Source organism: Nomia melanderi, chromosome 8, assembly GCF_051020985.1.
Source record: "Nomia melanderi isolate GNS246 chromosome 8, iyNomMela1, whole genome shotgun sequence".
NCBI lineage: Eukaryota > Metazoa > Arthropoda > Insecta > Hymenoptera > Halictidae > Nomia > Nomia melanderi.
The window spans coordinates 17,732,647-17,754,402 of record NC_135006.1 but is presented as its reverse complement, the minus strand read 5'-3'; the positions used below and the strand labels follow the sequence as shown (position 1 = coordinate 17,754,402).

The following is a 21,756-nucleotide window of genomic DNA, read 5'->3' as shown; positions in this document are numbered from 1 at the left end:
TTAAAACATCGCGTGGGGAACGGGCCATATGTTTTCACGTTCTGAGTTTTAACTACACGTATTCTTTTTATAAATGACGGCGTTATTCATGCGCGGGACGCTACGAAAACTCGTCGCGAGATTTTCGGAAGTAAAAACCTGAATGAGGGAAATGAAAATTCGGTGAAACGAACTTCGGTTTTGGACAATTTTTACAATCACAGTTCTGAAGTTTCCTGAAGGGTTTGGAGATTGAATCTTTAATAAATCTTTAATAAATCTCTAACAAATGTAACAAAGATCTAGCTGACTATCACTGCACTAGATACTATTATTTATAACAGAAATGTTTTCAACTAATCACCGTGTAACTGAATGAACCATAATAATTCGATTCAGTTCAGAATCACCGGAAATCTTTAATAAATCTTTAATAAATCTCTAACAAATCTACCAAAGATTGAATTATATTATCATCTATTATCTATAATAGATACTATTATCTATAACATAGAAATGTTTTCAACTAATCACCGTATAATGAGCGAACCACAATAACCCAATTTCGTTTAGAATCCCCATTCCATGATATTCAACGTGTTAGACAATCCGACGATCGAGCAAATATCGCCCATAAAGCTGACTGTACATGGAATCGACGCGTCCCGTAAAACTGGTGTCGATAAAACTCAAAGAATTCATCTGCTCGCGACGAGAGACCCACGCGATCTCGACTCGCGCGGAAGAAAACGCCGGAGAGAAGGAAAAGTTAGCGACTTCCGTCGAATCCGCGAGCGTTCGGCCGTGCGTTCCGAGGCGAAAGTTGTCGGAGATTAACTGCGAAGGCTAAATGTTGAGCAGTCGAGAAGTTTTCGAGGCACCGATGAAAAATGCATGCAGAAGTCGTTGCTGTGTTTTTAATGGGGGTGTTAAATATGCGAGCGGCCGCTCGTTCGCTCGCTTCGAGGAATACAAATGGGTTCCACGTTAATGAAAACGCACCCGGAGGACGGACGAGTCTCTCTCCTGGAAAATAAAGTATCGATTCTCGTTAAAAATTTCATCGTTGACGCAGAACGGCCGCGGGCTGCGCGTTCACGGTTGAAGGCGGCCGGGACACCACCCCTGATTAAGCCCATTTCGCAACGACGGCTCATTGCTATCGGGGAATTTTCGAGCGGGATGTGTTTTTAGAAGATAACGCGCCCGGCGTTCGCTGGCCCGTTCAGGTTTCGAATCAGTGGGCTCTGAAATGTCTTTGTTTCGGGGGAGAGAGGGAGATAGCTGGGAATTTATGTGTGGATGGTTCTTCGGGAATAGGTGGTTTGGGTGTTAATGGTTTTTAGTTGTTGGGAATGGTTATTAACCAGTTAACTGTGGAACTTAGGTGGAAAAACCTCTTGTGCGCGCAATAAAATAAAATGGAGCGTGTATTTATCAAACGCAGGACGAATACGTGGAGTATATTTTAATGAAAGATCAAAGCGAAACTAAGAATTACATGTTTATGTGAAGAAATAAAGAATTCATTGAAAGAATTGGTATCAAGCTTTACGATGATGTGTATATTCGTCGAACGTAGTTAACTGGTTAATAGCTGTTAATAGTTGGGAATGGTTATTGATAGTTATTAGTAGTTGGCAATGGTTATTAATAGTTGCTAGTAATTGGGAATGGTTATTAATAGTTATTAGTAGTAGTTTTGAATGGTAATTAATAGTTATTAGTAGCTGGTGATAGTTATTAATATTTAATTGTATTTGGAAATGGTTATTAATAGTTATTAGTAGTTGGGAATGATTATTAATAGTTATTAGTAGCTGGTAATAATTATAAATAGTTATTGGTATCTTGTAATGACTCTTAATACTTATTAATGGTCATCAATAGTTAACAGTTAATACTTACAAATGATAACGTTAAAAATTCAATACATAATAATTACTAATACTGATTAATAGGTAATTAAGTTCCCTTCTACCTATCGGAGACTAAAATCTAATTCAATGTTTCATAAAAGGACTTTTAGAAAAGTTCTCTTCTGTAAAGGATTACTATTACTATTTTCACTATCTTCTTTCGGCAAAGCTTGTCGCGCGTTCATGTATTCGCAATAAAAATGGAATTGGGGGAAAGGAGAGGAATCATCTGGGAGTCGGATAAGTTCGAGTAATGAATCCTCCGACACTTTGATACTATTAACGGGACCCACACATGGGAACGGAGCCTGAACTTTTTTCGATCGCGGAGAGCCGTGTCGGCCAAAGAAACTTCGGTCCGAGACGCTCAGGTGATCTCGTTCGGCGCCGAAACCGACACATAATTGATTATTCGATTGAAAAATTTCCTTTTCAACGAGAAGTGTCGCTCTAACACTTTACTTATGGATATTTATTGCCTAGTCTATTGTTCGTAGAATTGCAATCAATCGAGATAGATCTGAACATTTATCAAATAACGTTCGTAAAATTCAATGATCGTCGAATCGACGTGTTCCGTGAATCTAACGTCAATCTAACCAGTGTGAAATAGTTGACGTCTCTGAAGTGATGTTTATTACTATTGCAATTATTGCGATCATTGCAATTACCAAAGAAAACGAGATTCATTTCGATGAAATTCAAATATTCCAATTAACTATTAATCAGCGACTCGCCCTCGGTTTGTTAGAGGCGGCGATACTTAGCAAGGAGTTCCGTTTGGAAACGGAACCTAAGAATCCGCAGCGAAGGCTGCGAACACAAATTTCCCATTAAACTTCGCCCCGCATCCCGGAACAAAGGCAGACTTTGTTCCTGTTTGGTATTTACAGACTGTTCAACGCTTCGCCGCGATGCGTTGCTTCCAGCTTGATTCGCTGCGACGAGCAAGCTCGATGAATTAGCCGAATATCGATCGAGCTTATTACGGACGAATCGCGGATGTGTATGCACGCATCATTTTTTTTAAATCCTTTGCGGACGAATTTCAGCGAGATGAAACTTATATTCGTAACACTGAGTCGCGAACAAATGATTTAGTTAATTGAACAGCACGAGATCAGCTCGCAGGATCCTTTTTTTCTAATTAAGCAATCCACGTATAATTTAACTCGATCTGCCGAAGGTTTTGTATATTTCAAAGCACGAGATCAGCACGCAGTATGCTTTCTCTCTATTAATTAAGCAATTTATGTATAATTCGATCTGATGGTTTTGTATTTCAAAGAATCTCCGCAAAGGGTTAATTTGAGAATTACTGGTTCACCAACAGGTTCTGTTCAGCAGAACTATTTTAATATTTGGAATATAAGGAAAGTTTCAAAAAACTTAAAAATCGCCTGCAAATTAACAGCGACATTATCAATTTGACGCAACGCGTATGCATAATATAGAAACGCTTTATTCGCCGGCAGACTTCCAGGCCGTTAACGGCTGGTCGACCGTCCGAACGCAAAGAAACGCGTGGGCGAATGAAATTCTCGGACGACCGAATCAATCGAGCCTGACATCTCGCCTCTCGGCCGTTCATCTACGCGACTATGGGCAAGGACAAGGGACGCCCGCAGACGTTGCTCGCCGGGAGATTGTCGCGGGACGGTTCAACGAGCCAGAAATACCGTTTCTTTGCTGCCGTTAAGCTGCGAGTACGCTGACCACCGATTCGCCGTTTCGCGTTTCTTTCGCGGTAACGGCGACCGTCATGGAAAAACTTTCAATACTGCAGTTATTAGACTTCAAATTTGACGAATTGCAACGGATTAATCATCGAAGTTATCGATACTGTTAGTTGTGGTTGTGTTCTTTGTAATTATTTATGATGCTGCAGTTATTAGACTTCAAAATTGACGAATTGCAATGGATTGATCATCGAAGTTATCGATATGGTTACTTATGATTGTGTTTTTTCTGATTATTTATGATACTGCAGTTATTAGATTTCAAATTTGACGAATTGCAATTGATTGATTATCGAAGTTATCGATATTCTTAGTTATGATTGTGTTCTTTCTAATTATTTATGGTGTTACAGTTATCAGATTTACCATTTCACGATTGCTACGGATTAATGATCAAAATTATGGATATGATTACTTATATTTGACGATTGCAACGAGTTAATCGTCGATATTGCTATTTATGGCTGTAATCTTCCTAATTATTTATGGTGTTACAGCTATTGCATTTGCCATTTGACGATTGCAACGGCTTAATTATCGATATTGCTATTTGTGACTGTAATCGTTCTAATTATTTCTACCGTTATAGTGATTCCATACATATTATTGTTGTTCATGATTCTATTCTTTCTGATTATTTCTATCATTACAGTTGTTAGACACATATCATTGATATTTTTTATGATTATCTTATCTATAAAGAAAACGATACTGCACCTGATAGAAGACTTCTACGTGTCGCTGTCGAGGAAACATCCGCACGAACTACTCGCCAGTGTATCGTCGCCTTTAGAACAGAAGCAGAAGCTCCCATTCATCTCGGGCTTGTTTGTTCAGTTTATTTTTTAGGCCGACCCGCGGTAGGAAAAAGTGAAATTCATTTATACCGGTCCGACGTTTCCGCACGAGGTCACATTCGGCGGAATTCCGGCGGGAGGCCCGCGACGCGAGAGAGTTGTCGCGTTTTATGGAACACGGGGCCGATGGAAACGAAGTTAACGGCAATCACTGGAATTCCGAGCGGTGCGGTTGTTTTAGCGAAGTGTCCTGAAACTCTGATAATTCGGGGACACGTTCTCAACCGAAGAAACGACGGTTTCTTTGCCAGCGTTCGTTTAGGTGGCAGCCTTTCTAGTAACAGTATTTCGTTAATAATCATTATTACTTAATATTCATACCGTTCCAGTGATACTGAAGCTAGAAAGATGAGTCGTGAGATAATGAAGGCATTTTCGTTGAAGAATCGCGGAAAGCTTCGTGAGAACGCGAGATGATAAAAGATACAAAGGAATGCGCGTTTTAAATTAGAGTTAAATTGGACGTACGTTTGCGTAAAAATGAAATCGGGTAGCTACAAATGAAGAAGAAAATTACAAATAAAAATAATTAATAAAAAAAGTTTGGATGGAAATGCACAGGTGAAGGTAATCAACTTTTCTTGGGAAACGAACAAAATGTTTGTCGCGAATAGGCAGCAGTATCAGTGAAAGTGTTGATAAAGTGCAAAGGTGAAACTACCTAGGAATAAGAAACGAAGGAAATTCGATTGCGAGTCCACTCGATCGTTAATTCGACTTGTCGTTCGCAATTAATTCGGTTAATAACGCGAGAAGCGAAAATTAGGAATTCCTTGTTAACGTTAATTCTCTGGATTGTTCAAGGGGTGGGTGGAGAGGCCGGTCAATTAATGGGATCAACAATTATTGAAAGGGGAGTAATTGGGCTGAGCACTGATTCGACCGAGCACGATAATTGCGTGAATCGGAATTCGATCACAAAAATGAGAGGGATTGCGTTGCCGGTGCGTTCGGTAACAAAATTTTCACGCTTAATTGTATCCCGACGCTTACAAAGGCAAATTGGCTATTGACGCACGGATTAGGCGTATTCTGTGAACTTCTGAGCTCGTTCGAAGCGGCTATTATTAAACCGACGTGATTCAGTAATTACATTCGACACCGAAACGGATAACAATACACAATCATGGTTGTCGATGACGGCGAGATGGATTAAACAGCAACGAACGCGATGATAAGTGTCTCGTTTTTTTATTCACCAACGAAACTTCGATATGGACTGAGTATCTACACGTGTAAACGTGTGAGTAAGATTGTAATTTGCATTGTCTTCGAAAGACAAAGATGTGTAAGTAAACTGTAATATCTCTGTGTTTCAAATGATGATCGGTATGAGGTTATTAGATGGAAAATGGCGCTGAAGTCGGAAAAGTAATTCGAGAGGGAACTTTAGGAGATTAATGATGATGTACGTGTGTTCGTTGATCGCGAATGTCTGTCGCGGTTTCGAGAGGAACGCCTTTTGAAAATCTCGAGGAAAATGGATGAAACCGAGAGAAAACTACCGAGTCGAATGTCATTCTCTGCATTCGAGTCTGTCTTTTTGTCGTCTGGTTGCAGGGTTTCGTTTGCTTTTTTCGACCACCCAAGGACTTTCCCCTTTTAATGGAAGCTGTTGGGCGCGGCTCGCTCCACTATTGGGAAAACGTGATGGGATATGTTTCAACCGTCCCGCTCCACCAGATTTTCATTTGCAACGGCAGTTTCCAAATTGTTGGAATAAAGGTTTCCTTAGTTTAACTCCAATTAAGATCTTTGATGGTTTGAACAAATAGCTTTTAGAGAATTAGTCTCTTTTCAAGTATTTACAACTGCTGATTTCACGTATTCAGACTCCTAGATGAAATTCGAATACGCAATTCTTTGAAGTTCTGAGATATTTCCAAATTTGAGAATTCAATTCTGGACTTGATTTTGATATTCTTTCATTGTTAGGTACTCACAATTTTTTGAACCAGATTTTTCAAACTTCAAGTATTCAAATTTTTCAATTATTTATAGACTCAAAACTCAACTCAACACCTTCCTTCATTTTCAATTGTGCACATTCAAATCCTTTTCTCACTTTTGGCTCTTTCAAGTCAAGATTTGATTTTACCTACACGATTTATCCAAATGTAGAATATTACCATTCTTCAACAGATAGATTCAATTATTATTAATTTTAGAATTTCAATTTCTCTACAGTGGTAATATAATAACACAACCCCCCCCCCCCTCTTCTCTCCCTCTACAGTAGATAATACTCTACCACCCACCTCTCTTACTTTAGAAAGTTCGAAAATTCCATTTCATTAAGTCGTGTTAGCGGAGAAAATGTAGAGAGAGCTTCGTCAAAGTTGAAGGAAGGTAACACCCATTTGAAAATTATCATTAGCCAACTCTCTCTCCTTGTACAGGCACAAAGTTTAATAAATAACCAAACAAGTACAAAGTAAGTAAATTATTCCAGAATAAATTCTTACTCGAAAAAGAGCATGGAAGAGAAATTACCAATACACACCTTTTTCTTACTCACATATATATAACAACAACAATACATAAACAACATCTATCAAATACTATAGATTTTTCCATCGGAAAAAACCGAAGGGATTCGTCGCATGTGGTTTTTAGGTTAACCAGGATTCGAACTCGGAACCTCAGCAATCACAGGCGAGCACGCTATTCACCGAGCCATCGACACCCTCGTATTTTACTATCATTTTTACTGTATATCTCGTCCACGGATTTACGATTTTTCTACGGTCAATTTCGTATTGCCTTCGTCCTACCGTTATCGAGCTGTTCCACAGCGTATTATTTAACTCTCTATGGTCCGAATTTTCCCTCGTGATTATAATAAAATTTATGCAGTACGAAATCAATAAATATCAACATATAAACACAAATTAACAATGGATTCAGTAGTTTTAATAATTTCATTGAAACGAACATATTTTGTAACTTTGAAGTTACAATGACGTCGAACGTAAATGCCTTTGTGTACAAAAGTTAATTAATTATTTAATGTTCGTCATTTTGCCATAAAAAATTAAATAAATCAATTTAACCCGGTATATTGACGTGTGACTTCAAAGTCACAAGAGCCTATAGAGGGTTAACCAGTGTGGAATTTAGTTTGAAAAATCTCTCATTATGCGTGCAATAAAATCAAATAATGAAGTGAAACGAAGAAGAATTACATGTTTGTCTCAAAAAATAATCCGTCGTTGAAGAAGTTAGCACCATTAGGTTTTAAGATGACGTATATACTCGTCAAACACGGTTAACCCTCTGTAGGCCCATGTAACTTTGAAGTCACATATTAGTATATTAAAATCTTGTTGATTTATTTCATTTTGCATTGAAAGTGGTGAGTAAAATTAAATAATCAGTTAACTTCAACTTTTACACGATCAGGCGTGAAAGTTTAACGTCATTGTGATTTGAAAGTTACGAAATATACTCGTTCGATGAAATTATTGAAATTTGTTAATTTTTTACTGCATAGATTTCGCTATAATCGCGATCAAAAATTCGCCCATAGAGGGTTAACTGGTTAAAATCCATACACTTTTTGCCATCCACCCCCCCTCTCGGGTGTTCCGGAAGAAAATATGAATCGCGCGGGTGCGATTCCCACGTCTAATCAGAGCGAGATTTAGCAGCGTCTGCGGGAACTTCCGAAGGCCGCTCGTCGCAAGTTTATCAATTAATGGATTTAATGGTCCCAGGGTGGCACTTAATGGATTTAAAGCTCTCCTTCGACAATTAGAACAGAATTCCTACTGTTTTCCAACAGTTTCACGGTTAGGCGTCAAAGGCGAGTGGAGGTTGAGTGGGTGGCCAGCGGGAGGATTCAGCGGCCAATCGAAAGTCGTAGGCGACGGGGTCATTAATTAACCTTTCGCTTGTTATTCACGCCGAGAACGAAGAGCCTCGAATGATTCTTTCGCCGAGCCCTTCGGCTGTTCACTCTTCAAATTTCCTGAAATTGAAACTCGGCGCGTCTGCGTGCGTTCGCTCGACGTATTACATTACCATGCCAATGAGAACATGTATAATTACTTGCAAATCGAGTGTTTCGTTCGAGAAAATTATTGGACGCGTGTTCACCGTGGAATATTCAATTCCGCTAGTTTACAAACGAACGACCGTGACACTCTAACGATCTCGTTTCAAATTCCGTCCCTTTTGCAAGGTAATTTCCATGACCCAAAAATCTCGATTTTTTCCAACCTTCGCCGGCGTGTAGGACGCCTGAGTGTACGGTTAAAATTCTGTTCGAATTTTTAAAAAATGCCCGTCCTTACACGCTTTTCACGAACCGATGGAGGAAAGTTAGAATTCGAGAATTAACAAAGTTCCTTTGTTAAACTTCGAGGTTCTTTTCCATTGGTATGCAGAATCGTCGAAACGTTCCGAGGCTGTTACGGTATTCAGCCCTGTTTTCGTGTATCTGGGTAGCACGTAGATGATTCACCGGGCAGAGTTCACTTGATTTTCAACGGTCACTTATAAACTGCTTTAATTTTTCAAACTCTCTCGTGAATATTCAACAGTTCCATATTCAGCTCCAATGTAATCTCAATTTAATTCCAATTATTCAAAGAAAAGCTCGCCTAGCGCTCATATTCGTCGATATTCATAACGCCATATCCAATTTCCATTTAACATCAATTATTCGAAGAATCAAAGATCAATAGGTAGCTTCCCTTTTGCAAATATTAAAAATTCCACATTTAACTTCAAGTGCGTTTCAATTGGCTGCCCTTTTTCCTAACATTCCTCCGGGGATTTCTAGTAGTTCAAAAGATGTCCTAGACTAGAAGGAATCAAATTCAATAGAAACACATAAAATTTGGGAAACCCGTTGAGAAATTTTCCATTTGACGATTGCAACAGGTTAATCATCAAAATTATCGATATTGTTACTTACGATTGTGTTCTGTCTGATTATTTATGGTATCGTATTTATTAGACTTGAAATTAACGATTGCAACGGGTTAATTACCGATATTATTACTTATGATTGTGGTCTTTCTAATTATTCCTGATATTATAGTTATTAGACCTGACATTAACGATTGCAACGGGTTAATTATGATTGTGATCTTCCTAATTATTCATGGTACCATAGTCATTACACCTGACATTAACGATTGCAACGGGTTAATCACCGATATCATTACTTACGATCGCGATCTAAGTGTCCACGGTATCACAGTTACTACACTCGACATTAACGACTGCAACGGGTTAGTTTCTAATTAAAAACAAAATAACCATCCCGCCCTCGCAAGGTAAGTGCATCAATCAACACGCGGAGCGTCGTCGCAGTGACAAAGGATTTCCCCCCGGTGGAAGAAATAGGGCCCGTCTAATTGTGAGCGCGGATGCTGGGGCGTCGTTGAAGCGCAGTCATCGCGCAGGCTCCTTCCCGGCGGAGAGGAGCAAAGGACACGCCGGGATGAGGGAGGGGACGACGGAAGGATCCTCGTGAATTTTCACCAGTAACCCCGTGACCACCAAACCGTGCCCGACGCGCGCCATTTGTACGGCTCCGGTTCGCACGGTAACCTGTTGCCGACTGTCCAGCGATCGAAAACACTCCGACGATAAACTCTTTCGAACTGTTACGTATCGGTTCGCGTTGGAACAATTATAGAGAACCGGCAGAAAGTTGCAATTGTTATTAAGCTATACCGATTTTATTATGTTTCTAAAATTATTCTCAACTTAGTTTTCTTTTCTGTACTTCGGTTCTTTCGGATACACAACAGTCATAGGACTGATATACTTCCGAAGATCTAGATCCGAAATCGATAGACTAAGTTGACTTCATTTCGGTTCTCCGTAATTGGTTCCACACCGATATCCTAACTGTTTCCATCCTTCGTTAGCAACAGGCCTGTGCGATCCATCGACGAACGCGTCGTGCCGCGAATTCTTGGACTCGTGTGTGTACGGGACACTTCTTAAATCGTACGAATTCCGCGAGTGATTCGAGGAACGCGTAGTTCTTGGAAGATTCAGGACGAGTTGCGCGCTGGGTGTGCAACGATGACGAGTCTCTGGTATCTGTAGTGGGAAGCTGTAGTAGCTGGTACGCGGTAGAAGCTAAAGGTGTGCAGGCATTCACGGTTCTGGTAATCCGTTCTAGATCGTCGCGATTCCACGAATGCAACGGTAACGGTGTGAGTGACGATTTCGAGTCTCGACTCCTGGGAATCGCGTTTAAGCAGCTTCGTCTTCGAATCGGTACTTTGCACTCGAACAGCTCTCTGGCCACATGATTCGATAGAGAAATGAAGTCTGAGATTTAATATGGATTTGAAATATGCATAAATTATACATCGGTTGCTTAAATAATAGGAGAAAGAAGCTACGTGCCGATCTCTTGCTGTTTAAGCAATTGTATCACTTGCTTGCGACTTAGAATTCTGAATACGATGATTTGATTCCCTCGGAATGTCGAATAGTCAGCAAAAAACTTCCTTGACTACTGTTGAAAAATTTGATTATTGACATTAATTGCGTCTAAGCTCGCTTAGATCTGACTTCACTCATTCAGTTCACTTCAGTGTTTTCCAATACACGTTCTCAAAGATACACAGCCAATTAACGTAGATTCGATATCGATATTAAATTCTACTATTACAAATATTACTGCGCGCAATCTGAAATATTCCGTCGAAGCTCAATCAATTTTTAATATAAATTTCAAGGGAAATACCTCCGTCCTTAATTCGCGCGCGATTTCTCGAGGAATTCATTTCCAACGACGCCGCGTGTACCTCGTCGGAGAATATTGAATATCCAGTGAAAAACTGTCGAGTGCAAGGGGGTTGGCGGCGGTAGGGGATGATGGCCGTTTCCTAAAGCCTCGGGCTTCCGGCAACAGCGTGTAACCTGTTGCTTAGTAATCCATTACTCTTGCGAAAGACAGCGATTGTTACGCGATTCCCGTGTTTTCGCGTCGAAGCTCCGCGAGCGCTGACAATGGCCGTCGCGAATGGTTCAACAAGTGAATGAAAGCCGACTCGTCAACTCTGCCGGCGCGCTATTGTTCGAACCGTCGATGGACGATCGCCGGCGCTGAAGGATTAACGTGCCGGTGAGTATTCAACGCGTTCGCGTGTATCGTCGTTGCAGGGAACCTGGCGCTTCCGTCCGATTGGCCAGACTAGAAGGCGCACCCTCAGGAATTTTTGATTCCGATATGCTCACGCAGTCTCGAGAGACGCGCTCTTCAAGTTTCTATAGGGGAATTTTAAAGAGTCAATTGAACTGCTCGTTTAGTGTTATAATTGGATTGACACGCGAAGTATCCATTGTCCCTCGATAATTGCAAGTGTCGCTGGCGTTGGATGACACTGGTCAACATCAGTGATGCCGTACAACATTGCTGACCGAACTTTCTAGACGCAATGGCCGTCTACTGGCGACGACAGCAGTTGCAGGGAACCTGGCACTCTCGCCTGAGTGGTGGGATTCGAAGGCGCTCGCCTGATTGGCCGAGGCGCTGCGCCCACCAATCAGGTTACGCGGCGAAGAGCGCGAAGACTCGATTCCTGACCTGTAATTGGATTCCTCGGGGCGACAGTCTCCGCCCTATGACGTCACGAGTGCCAGATTCGCTGCAACGGACGGTCCACAGATATCTTTCGGAGGAAAAGAAAAATAGCTAGCCGTGTTTATTAAAGATTGTATAAATATCGGATCTTCGAGGGAAACCTATTTTGCATCGTGTCCGTAGCTGTTGCGGAATTATTGAATATGTAATCGGACGTGATCGAATGAAAACAGTGGATAATTCCTAAATGGAGAGGTTCCAACGTCGCAAAAATATCGGGTAACGGCAAAGAAAGATATTCCGCGCCGAGTCTACGGGCACCGCGGAAATATCGAGTGGCGTTATTAAAAACGGCTGTCCGCCATTAACAGTGACACGTTAAAGCGAAGCAAAGCGTGAATAAATTGAGATCAATAGCGGCGACAGGCGAGATCGATTGTTAAAGCGTGAAAGGCGACACTCGGCGGAGGTAAATTCCGCGTTACATTCCTCCGGAAGTTCGCTCATAAATTCGTGCGGAGCGTTCCGCAACTTTCTCCGTTTTTCATTAACGGCCTACCGGTCGGCATTATAAACGCTGGGTTTCAATGCGCGTCGGTTGATCGGCGTCAGTTCGACGAACGTTACACGTGACACTCGACACACGCGATTTTCAACGATGCGAGTACTCGAATGTCTGTTCGCTGCCTTCAATTGTCTACTCTCGAACCTCTCGTTGCCATCGTGTAAATCATCGATGCTTTCAGATAATAAATAATAATAACAGTAAACCTAGCGCCGAGGCAGCAAAATGCACGAAACGAAACGGATACGATGTGAAATTATTCGATCGAATTCTCTTGTTATTGTTGCCCGTTATTGTTATAACGTTATTCAAAATACAGAAAAGTTGTCGAACAACCGGCGTTCAATCGAGCGAATAATAATCATTCGATTTAATTAACTTAGAGTCGATTTAACGACGACAGCGGGACGACCCGCGGAACGGGATTCCCGTCGATGGAGAGGCGCGAACGTTGAATTTTATTAAAACAAATCCGTCGCGAGCAGAACCGTGCCCGACAGGTTTATCCCGCCGCTTTGACAATTAATCCTACTAAATAGTTCCGCGAAATATAACGCGGAACGCGCGTCGATCGCGGGATTGCGCGGGCAACGCGAAGCCCGTGTAATTGAATTTTCGCGCAGCGCGCGCAAAAATTGCATTGCCGTCTTCGGTTTTCATCCTGTGACGATTTATCCGGTTTAACTGGCGTCGCTCGTTCAATTTCTTTTTTTCATATGATCGTTTCCGATGAAGTTTCGGTCAGCGCGACCGGATGCGCCGATTAACGCGTCGCAGCGACCGTTCACGAATTCTCAAACGTTGTCCTTGATTGATCAACTATTGGTGTTTTTATTTTATCGGTGTAATGTATACACTTGAGGAACATAATATATATAGATAAATAGATGAATAAATAAATATTCATATGAGAAGTCCTCTTGAAACGTTGACAGAATGCGATCGTTATTAATATTCACTGCAGACTCGGCCTAGGTTTAATTAACCGAAACCATTTTCACGTGGGAAATGGAACTTTATATTATGCAAATTCGGGAAAATGTAAGTGTACACGTCTCCGCGACTTCCGCGGTTTATCTGTCAATATTTCGCGTCTGTTTTTGTCACCGAGGGAGGAGCTTTAGAAAAATAATTTGAAATTAAGCCGCGGTATCGTATCAGTTATACGGCAGCTCTTCACTCGGTTCATTTTACGACTGCAACGCTGGTGGTTGTTCAAAGGGAGATTGGCGACTGGTTTTCTCTGCGGCTTATTCGTTACTCGAAATAACAAAACGATAACTCTGCCGAGGGAAGTGTCGCGAAACAAAAGGAAATATTTACTTAAATCAGCCAGTAGAATCGAGGAAAGATTGAATTTTCTTCCCGAAATAATCGAATCCGTAACAATTATATTCCACCTTCTGTTGCAATTATATCTAATCTTATTACCTTGTTATTCCAAAAAATGTATTCCACTTTATTTCACTGCTGCGATATAATACAACACACATATACACAATTAACCGATCAATTAAAATCACACAATAAACACAATGCAATCGACGCATTAATACAATTCACCCGCACCAAATAATACTTAACTCCATTACTACACGGTACAATTGAAATGAATAGAATGCAATACCCTGTTCCAACCCGCGCATTAATAAACATTCCAAATAAATAACTGCAGATGGCGGAAAGTTCTCCGGCGGAATTGGTCACGATCGAGGGAAATCAGGTTACCGGCGAACTTCGTAGGAAAATTACGGGAAGACTTTTCGGCGGGTCCAATAAATTGTTCCATCGATATCCATTAACGTCACCCTCGAAGCAACCCTCCGAAATCTGTTCCCCGCTTAATACTTCCGTTTCCCGGATTCAGCCTCCACTCCACCGAAGACTCGGCGAGCTTCATTGTTCGCGAGCTGTTCGGGGCTATCCGGCACTCGATCTTCGGAAGACACGACGTTTCATTTCCAAATGAAAATTTCAACACCGTCAGTCGCTGGGAACCTGGCACTCGTGACGTCATAGGGCGGAGACTGTCGCCCCGAGGAATCCAATTACAGGCCAGGAATCGAGTCTTCGCGCTCTTCGCCGCGTAACCTGATTGGTGGGCGCAGCGCCTCGGCCAATCAGGCCGGCGCCTTCGAATCCGACCACTCAGGCGAGAGTGCCAGGTTCCTTGCAACTGCTGTCGTCGCCAGTAGACGGCCGTTGCGTCTACAAAGTTCGGTCAGCAATGTTGTTCGGCATCACTGATGTTGACCAGTGTCATCCAACGCCAGCTACACTTGCAATTAACGAGGGACGATGGATATTTCGCGTGTCAATCCAATTAACACTAAACGAGCAGTTAAACCGACTCTAAAATTCCTCTATAGAAACTTGACCTCTCGAGTCTTCAGTTGATTTATAATTCAGTTTGCACGCTGTGAAATCGATCTCTTAAATATTCCTCAGAAACATCTGTTATCTTCAATAATTGCGAAATGAAAGCAGGAACGCGTTATTCTGATTGTCTGGTCTCAGTGGTAGAGAAATGCGATTTATTCGCATAAAATTTGTGTTTTCCAATGAAAATCATTTTAGAGCAAGGAGTATGATGAATTCTCGTTACGCGTCAGTCAAACTTTGGGCGCCGTCCGCAAGCAGCCGCGCCGTGCGTCGCGGTGGATTACCCTCCGCCCCGGGCGTGATTGATTCGACACGCGCGACGATCCAATCAGGAGTTCCTTTCACCGCGTGATTCCCTTTGAAATCGAGCGTTTTACATCCTCCATCGGATCCAATATTCGCGATCTTCCAGGGACAGGGCGAGAGAACGTTTCCTATTTTTCTTTCATTTTTCTTCGGGCGCGTCAGCAAAGAGCTCGAAACCGGCGATTCCCCTTTTTCCGCTGTTTATTCGAACTGCAACGAAATTTCGGGCAATTTTCATGCCACTGTTGATTGGAATTCTTTGTATAAGAAACACGCGTGTCTGTGTGTGCTTTCGCAGTGTGCTGGCGATGATATTGGCTCGTTTGCCATTAGAAGCAGCAGGACCGGTCTCAAAGTTCAATCGGAAATTCTGCGACTTCTTTCGCTCGTTTTATACCGATTGATTTATTGCCCGACTAATCGGCTTTTCGATTTTCGGCCGTTCTCTCGCCTATGTTTGCACTGGAGCACTTGCGTTGATAAATTCATTATTATTCGTTTCGTTTGAAGTGCCGGAACCGTTAGCGTTGATTTATAAATAAATATCGGGAACATACCAACGTTCATTTAAGCAAACCTGATTATCCGATTTGCGTTCGCGTTCGGTTATTCAAATATTTAAGCTGTAAATAATTGGGAATGATCACGAGTAATCGGGAAATCTGTAGTGATATTCGAATAATTCTGCGATCCATTGTGAGTGATCAAAAAATCGTGATAATTGTATCAACCCTCTGCACTCGGAAGTTTCTCACTAGAAACGTTTCACATTTTCTGACGAGACGAAGAGTGTATTCTTTGAAACTAACTCGAAGGAAATCAAGATTTCATTGAAGGACGAAGCTACTTTGTTACAAGATTTCATATCGAAGCATTATACAAGGTTCAACATTGAATATCAAAGTTTATAGTTTTACTGTCCCATTGGGTCGGCAAAGAATGGGTTCGCTGACGGGCGCGTGGTAAATGGGTTACACTGATCGATGTAAGCTTCGTGTCTTTCGGAACGAAGAAAACCGTTGCAGATAGGGACGAATGGAATTGGAACATTTAAATGCAACTGCTGGAGAATTGGAAGAATTACGTGGGAGCAGAATGGCGAATGGTCATTCGTCGGGAGCGATAACGAACAACACGTTTTAGACGCGTGAATAATGGTACAGCTAACCTTTAGTAGATGCTCGTGGAAAGTAGGTATTCACTGGTACCTCCGATTGGTTCGCTGAGGAAACGCGTAGGAAACTCTCGAATCGCCGCGTTGACGGTAAACAGCGATATTAATAGCGTGAAACCGATATTAGCGAAGTAATGCGCACGCAATGGTGATGCTAACAGTAACGTGAAATAGCAACACTAACGAATCACGTAAAACAGTGACACTATCATAAAGGTAACGCTGCTACCGTGAAATGATCGAAGAATCGACTTCGCAAACTGAATTAATATATAATTTAGCTTCATACGCTGAAGGTTTTGTATATTTCGAAGAATCTTCATCCGCAAAGAGTTAAAACCCAGAAAGTATTGCTCATTACACCCCTCCTACACAGTATAAACATACAAAATCCTACAGTAGTATCCAACAAAGTTGAAGCCTCGGGGTTTGATCCTACAATAATTCTCTAAAGTAAAATTGCACGTGTCCTCGTCGTTTGCTACGTCAGCCGAGATTCGCCTCTCGTCGCGAACAGTTGCACGCGAAACGTTACTTTCATGGGGATCATAGAGCCCGGGGATGTAAAACACTCGAAACGAACGGAGCTTACGCCCTTGTGCCACTGACCACGTCTGCGCGCGGCCCTATGAATAATTTATCCGCCGTCTGCGCTCGCCGGGACGACGTTCGACTTTCCTGGCCCGGCTGTCCCGGCCGCGACAGTCGTAAATTCTAATTGGGGACTTGTTACGCTGGATCGTAATCGTGCCCACGGACACCGGAATCAACTGGAATCATTTCGACACCGAGATACGCCGTGATGGAAAGATTAACCCTTTGCAGCCGAGAGACGACACTTAGTCGTCATTCGATTTTATACGAGATTGCAAAGTGTTGTATATAACAGCAGGTTTTCTACGATGCATCGATGCGCGAAATATTGATATAAAATAGCTTTGTTTAAATGATAGTCCCTTAACACTAGAACTAGAGCATTTAATACGATTAATACGCGATTCCTATAAAAACTGTAACAATAGATTATTTTCAGTTTCTTCTGAAGCTATTCATTTTCAAAATCATTTCGAATATTCGATGCTTCGAAGATATCGGTGATTCCTACACAAAACGATCGACAGTCATTTTGTCACTTACGCGAATATATACCCTAATTTATTTTCAAACCGCTAATTTCCAAGATCTACGACAAATTTCAATTCCAGGAGTAATAGATTAAACCGTACAATAGACGTCCGTAGTGTTAATTCAGCACAGCTTTGCCCAAAGATTCTCTCTAATTAATAAGGTCGATTTATTTCCGGAGATTATTCAAACGCAGCTGTCAAGAGCGCCTCGTCCAGCAGTGCGCAATTCATAAGATCCACTCGGTATGTAGAGAATGATTCGTATCTCGGCGAGTCCGAGGAAACTGGTCCCAGTTGGGTAGAAACAGAAAGAAACATTCGAATCTGTCGGTGGAAATCACCGGCGGAAGCTTTTAAACTTGACCGACGTCGTTCGCCGACACCGCAGATTTCCGCTGAACTTCCGGCAGTGTGACGCTAACTTCGCGGCGAGTCGTTCCCTCGAAGGGGAACTTTAATTTGTCGAGAAGTGGTAGCCCGAACGTATGAACGGTGGACAGATCCTTTATAAACTCCCGAACTCTCCGCGGTTGAAACACTTTTCCGGAGACGGAACGAGGTTAGCGGCCGCCATTTTGCCCCGAATCCTCCATTTTCCGCGTCGACGGCTCCGCGTTTGAATTTTATTGCCTCCCGCTCGAACGTTTCACGGATCGGCCATGTTTACGGAATCCGGGATTCCCTATTGAATGATTTATAACTGACACTTTGTTTCGCCCATTGTGCGAAACGATAAATAATGCAAAGTCGGAATCGAACGATGGAACGCGTTGACGTAGAATGGCTATGCGATATGCTGTTTACACGGAATATCGCGGGATATTGGTGATATAATGGAAGATAAAAATAAATATCGGAAATAATAAGTAATCGTGAAGATTGGAAAGGATGTAGCGTTAGACTGAAAACTTACATCGAACATCGGCTACATTACAATTTGAGAATTCGATTTCGAAGGGTTTGCTCATCTCTTGCATAAGATGCATAGTCATTTCGGAATATCTTATTATTTATCGATTAATAACAAGTGTAAACGTCTATCCAATTCAATCGAACCTAACGTTATTTTGCGTTATCGGTTGTCATTAATCGTTAATTCCAGTAAATTACTTAAGAAATACTCGAGGAAACCATTTTATAGCTAAGAATTGCTCACTGCACGATCTACTGTTGTCGCTAAATAACACGATCAAGGAACGAGGAAGGGGAATCAGCGAGTACAGTAAACTTGGATGATCATAGACAACATTTTCGTCCCAATTTATATGCATCGACGTTAGACGGCAAGCATATCGATCGCAGACTGCATCGGTTCGGCCGGTGTGTTCAACTACAGACCCCGTTGAATTTGTCAAAGTAGCCACGTGCAGAATGAATGCACGGCCGTCGATCGATCATCGTTTCAACAGCCAAATATCGAGGCCTTATCGAAACACTGTAATGTCCCGCTGTCACCGAGGGTTACCTTTGGCCATATTTCAGCCCGGGTCCGCGACAATGGCTTCAGCCGAAGCAGCAGTCCCCTTGAACACTCCATAAAGGTCCATTTACATTATCCGATCGAACCCGAAATTGTTACTGCGCCCCGTTCAAATTCCGCTCGAACACAACATTCCTGCTGGGAATAACACGCAAACATCCAGATACATTTCAGACAAAAATTCATTTGTGCTTGAATTTCAGACGCGGAAATTCCAGCAACGATACAACGTTGAATTATATATCTTATTCGATACTAAAATTTTATACAACCTCCTTCATTATCTTCAATGCAACTCATTCAATTCGGTTAGAAACTATTTTGCAAAAACAAGAACCGCGTTTGATACATTGCAAATAATCCCACAAGACTGACCAAATAACGAAAGAAAAGATAAACAGAATAAAAGGCAATACGTTGCTAAGTGAAATCCGGTTAAGTGTTAAGTCATCCACTCTCAGCTTTCGATTTCAAGTATCAACTTGGAATGTTGTGTCGGCGTAAGACCACAAAGGGTTAAACGTTTGCCTTACGCCGAACCAGATCGTAAGTAGATTAGATCTCTGATTATCCGATTCAATTGGGCGATTAACGGTCTAGACAAATGGCGGCTTCATCAATCGAATCGCAATGACGCTATGTAAAACGGATTTCTTCGGAAGTCGTGAATAATTCGGAGCGCATAATGTATTTTCGTTTTCGGGCGAATATATGTTGCGGGCGCGCGAAACGCTGCGACTCCATTAGCCAGCAGTGTACCGGATATCCGATATTAATCGACCTTAAACCATCCGCCGAACGATCCATGGAGCGGCGCGCAATTTTGCGCGAACCTCATATTTCGTTAGGTTCTCATCGTAAACACGTTTATTCTGTTTGTCTCTCGCCGCGTTCGTCGACGGCGGGGTCTCTTCCGGCGTTGATTATTAACTCGCGAAAGTAATGCGTGCGTGTCCGAGAGGAACGTTTGTAAATTAAATGATTTGCTTGCTCTGTTTGAAATATTCTGACGTCCGAGCATCGCAATAACCGACCCCCGATAATTTGCGAGCGAAAAATTAAGCGCGAGGTCGCGCTGGAAACCGCATTGCGTGTCCAAGATGGTCCGACAAAATGGCGTCTCGAATTTCTAGGAGAATCAGGATGGCAGCTCGACCGTTGCATTGTTAAGCACATTAAATTAAATGAGTTGTTTGCTCTGTTTAAAATATTCTGACGTGCGAGCATCGCAATAACCGACCCCCGATAATTTGCGAGCGAAAAATTAAGCGCGAGGTCGCGCTGGAAACCGCATTGCGTGTCCAAGATGGTGGGGCCGACAAAATGGCGTCTCGGACTTCACGGACTTCTCGGATTCACGAAATATTAGTGAAATTCAGGGAATATAAATAAATAGCTCGTATCCAATAGAAGCTTATAAATATTCTGCAATTTAATAACAGAGAATAAGGATATTACGAATAGAAGCTAAGTTGTAAGCTGAATACACAAAGTGGGACAGAAATGTAAAACGGGGAAATAGCGAAACGCTGGTGGAATACTTTATATTACGAAGCGACACGCCACGAGCGAATGGTCAATGGTGGAATTTGCGAACGTCACGTTTCATGGAAGTAAATTCTTTTTGCCCACGCCGCGGCTGTGTATACAAAGTCCAAAAAATCGCGGCGATCACGTTACGAAACGCAGCTAACGTGTCGGCAGAGAACTATTTGTCCAAAAAACTTCACAGAAGGGGTGAAATTCTCTAGGAAAGCTCGCCGTGATCGCGACGCGCAAAAAAGCGTCGTGCGCCGTTGAAAACAGCAACGAAATGTTAAATGTAACGATTAAATCACCTCTGGGGGAAGCACGGTTGTTATTTTCAGTTTGTTTGCGCACGATCGACGGGTGCGCTAGCGTTTTTTCCTTCGACGCTCGAAAGGATTCGCGTTCGGTCGAAAATGACGAGCGGAATGCGAGGGAACTCCGAACGCTTCGATCGTCGTTCCCGTTTTACGCGTAGGAGGCTGATGTTTAGAGACACTGCGGAATGTTCAAATACTTCCCACAGTTGCTGCAAACATTTCCCGTTCCCGACGTGTCTTGCCTCGAATATAAAGTATTCACGATATTCGAGAACGTTCGCGGCTGCGGTCGGCAACGAAAGTGTTCAAACGTTACGCGAGATTAGCCATATGTTCCATAATTTCTTTGAACGTTGCTAAATGTTTCTCTTAATTTTATTGCGTGTATCTGTACACCTACCACGAACGGAACTTATCGCAATAAATAGCAATATACGGTGCACTATTGTTTTAATGACAATTTATCTGCTGCCACGCTGTTCGGATACTTCCGTTGCCGACTCTAAGTGGACGTTTTGTCCGAGACATGAAAAATTGGATAAGGATTTATCAGATCCACGAGCCCCGGGCTCTCCTCGGACTCTCCGCGGGAGAAAATAAAGATGGATAACTTCGCGGAAGTTCGCCGGGATTAAAACTTTTATATAAAATACAAGAGACTCCGTTGGTCCTCGTTCGCCATCGAGCAATTTCCTTAAAGGGATATTCGGGATTGAAGTTCGGACTCCTGTTTCGCTGCACATTACCGACTATAAAAACCGGAATCTCCGAAGTTTCCCGCCGGCGAAGTTTCTCGCGGTGAATCTGTCGTCCGACGACCGTG

At 42.2% G+C, this 21,756-nt stretch overlaps 1 protein-coding gene across 10 annotated transcripts in view; it reads left to right on the top strand.

Moving 5' to 3' along the window:
* Window positions 1–21,756, top strand: part of LOC116423912 (G-protein coupled receptor dmsr-1) — a 60,697-nt gene that overhangs the window by 11,062 nt on the left and 27,879 nt on the right. The window contains exons 1-2 of one of the 10 annotated variants that reach the window (XM_076369782.1): window positions 10,003–10,051; window positions 10,386–11,593. The exons of 1 other annotated variant lie outside the window; for it this stretch is intronic. The gene's annotated coding sequence lies outside the window, so the exon portion shown is untranslated. Of the gene's footprint in view, window positions 1–10,002; window positions 11,594–21,756 lie in introns of those variants that run through there. 8 more of the 10 variants (XM_076369779.1, XM_076369778.1, XM_076369781.1 and 5 more) reach the window with 8 other exon arrangements.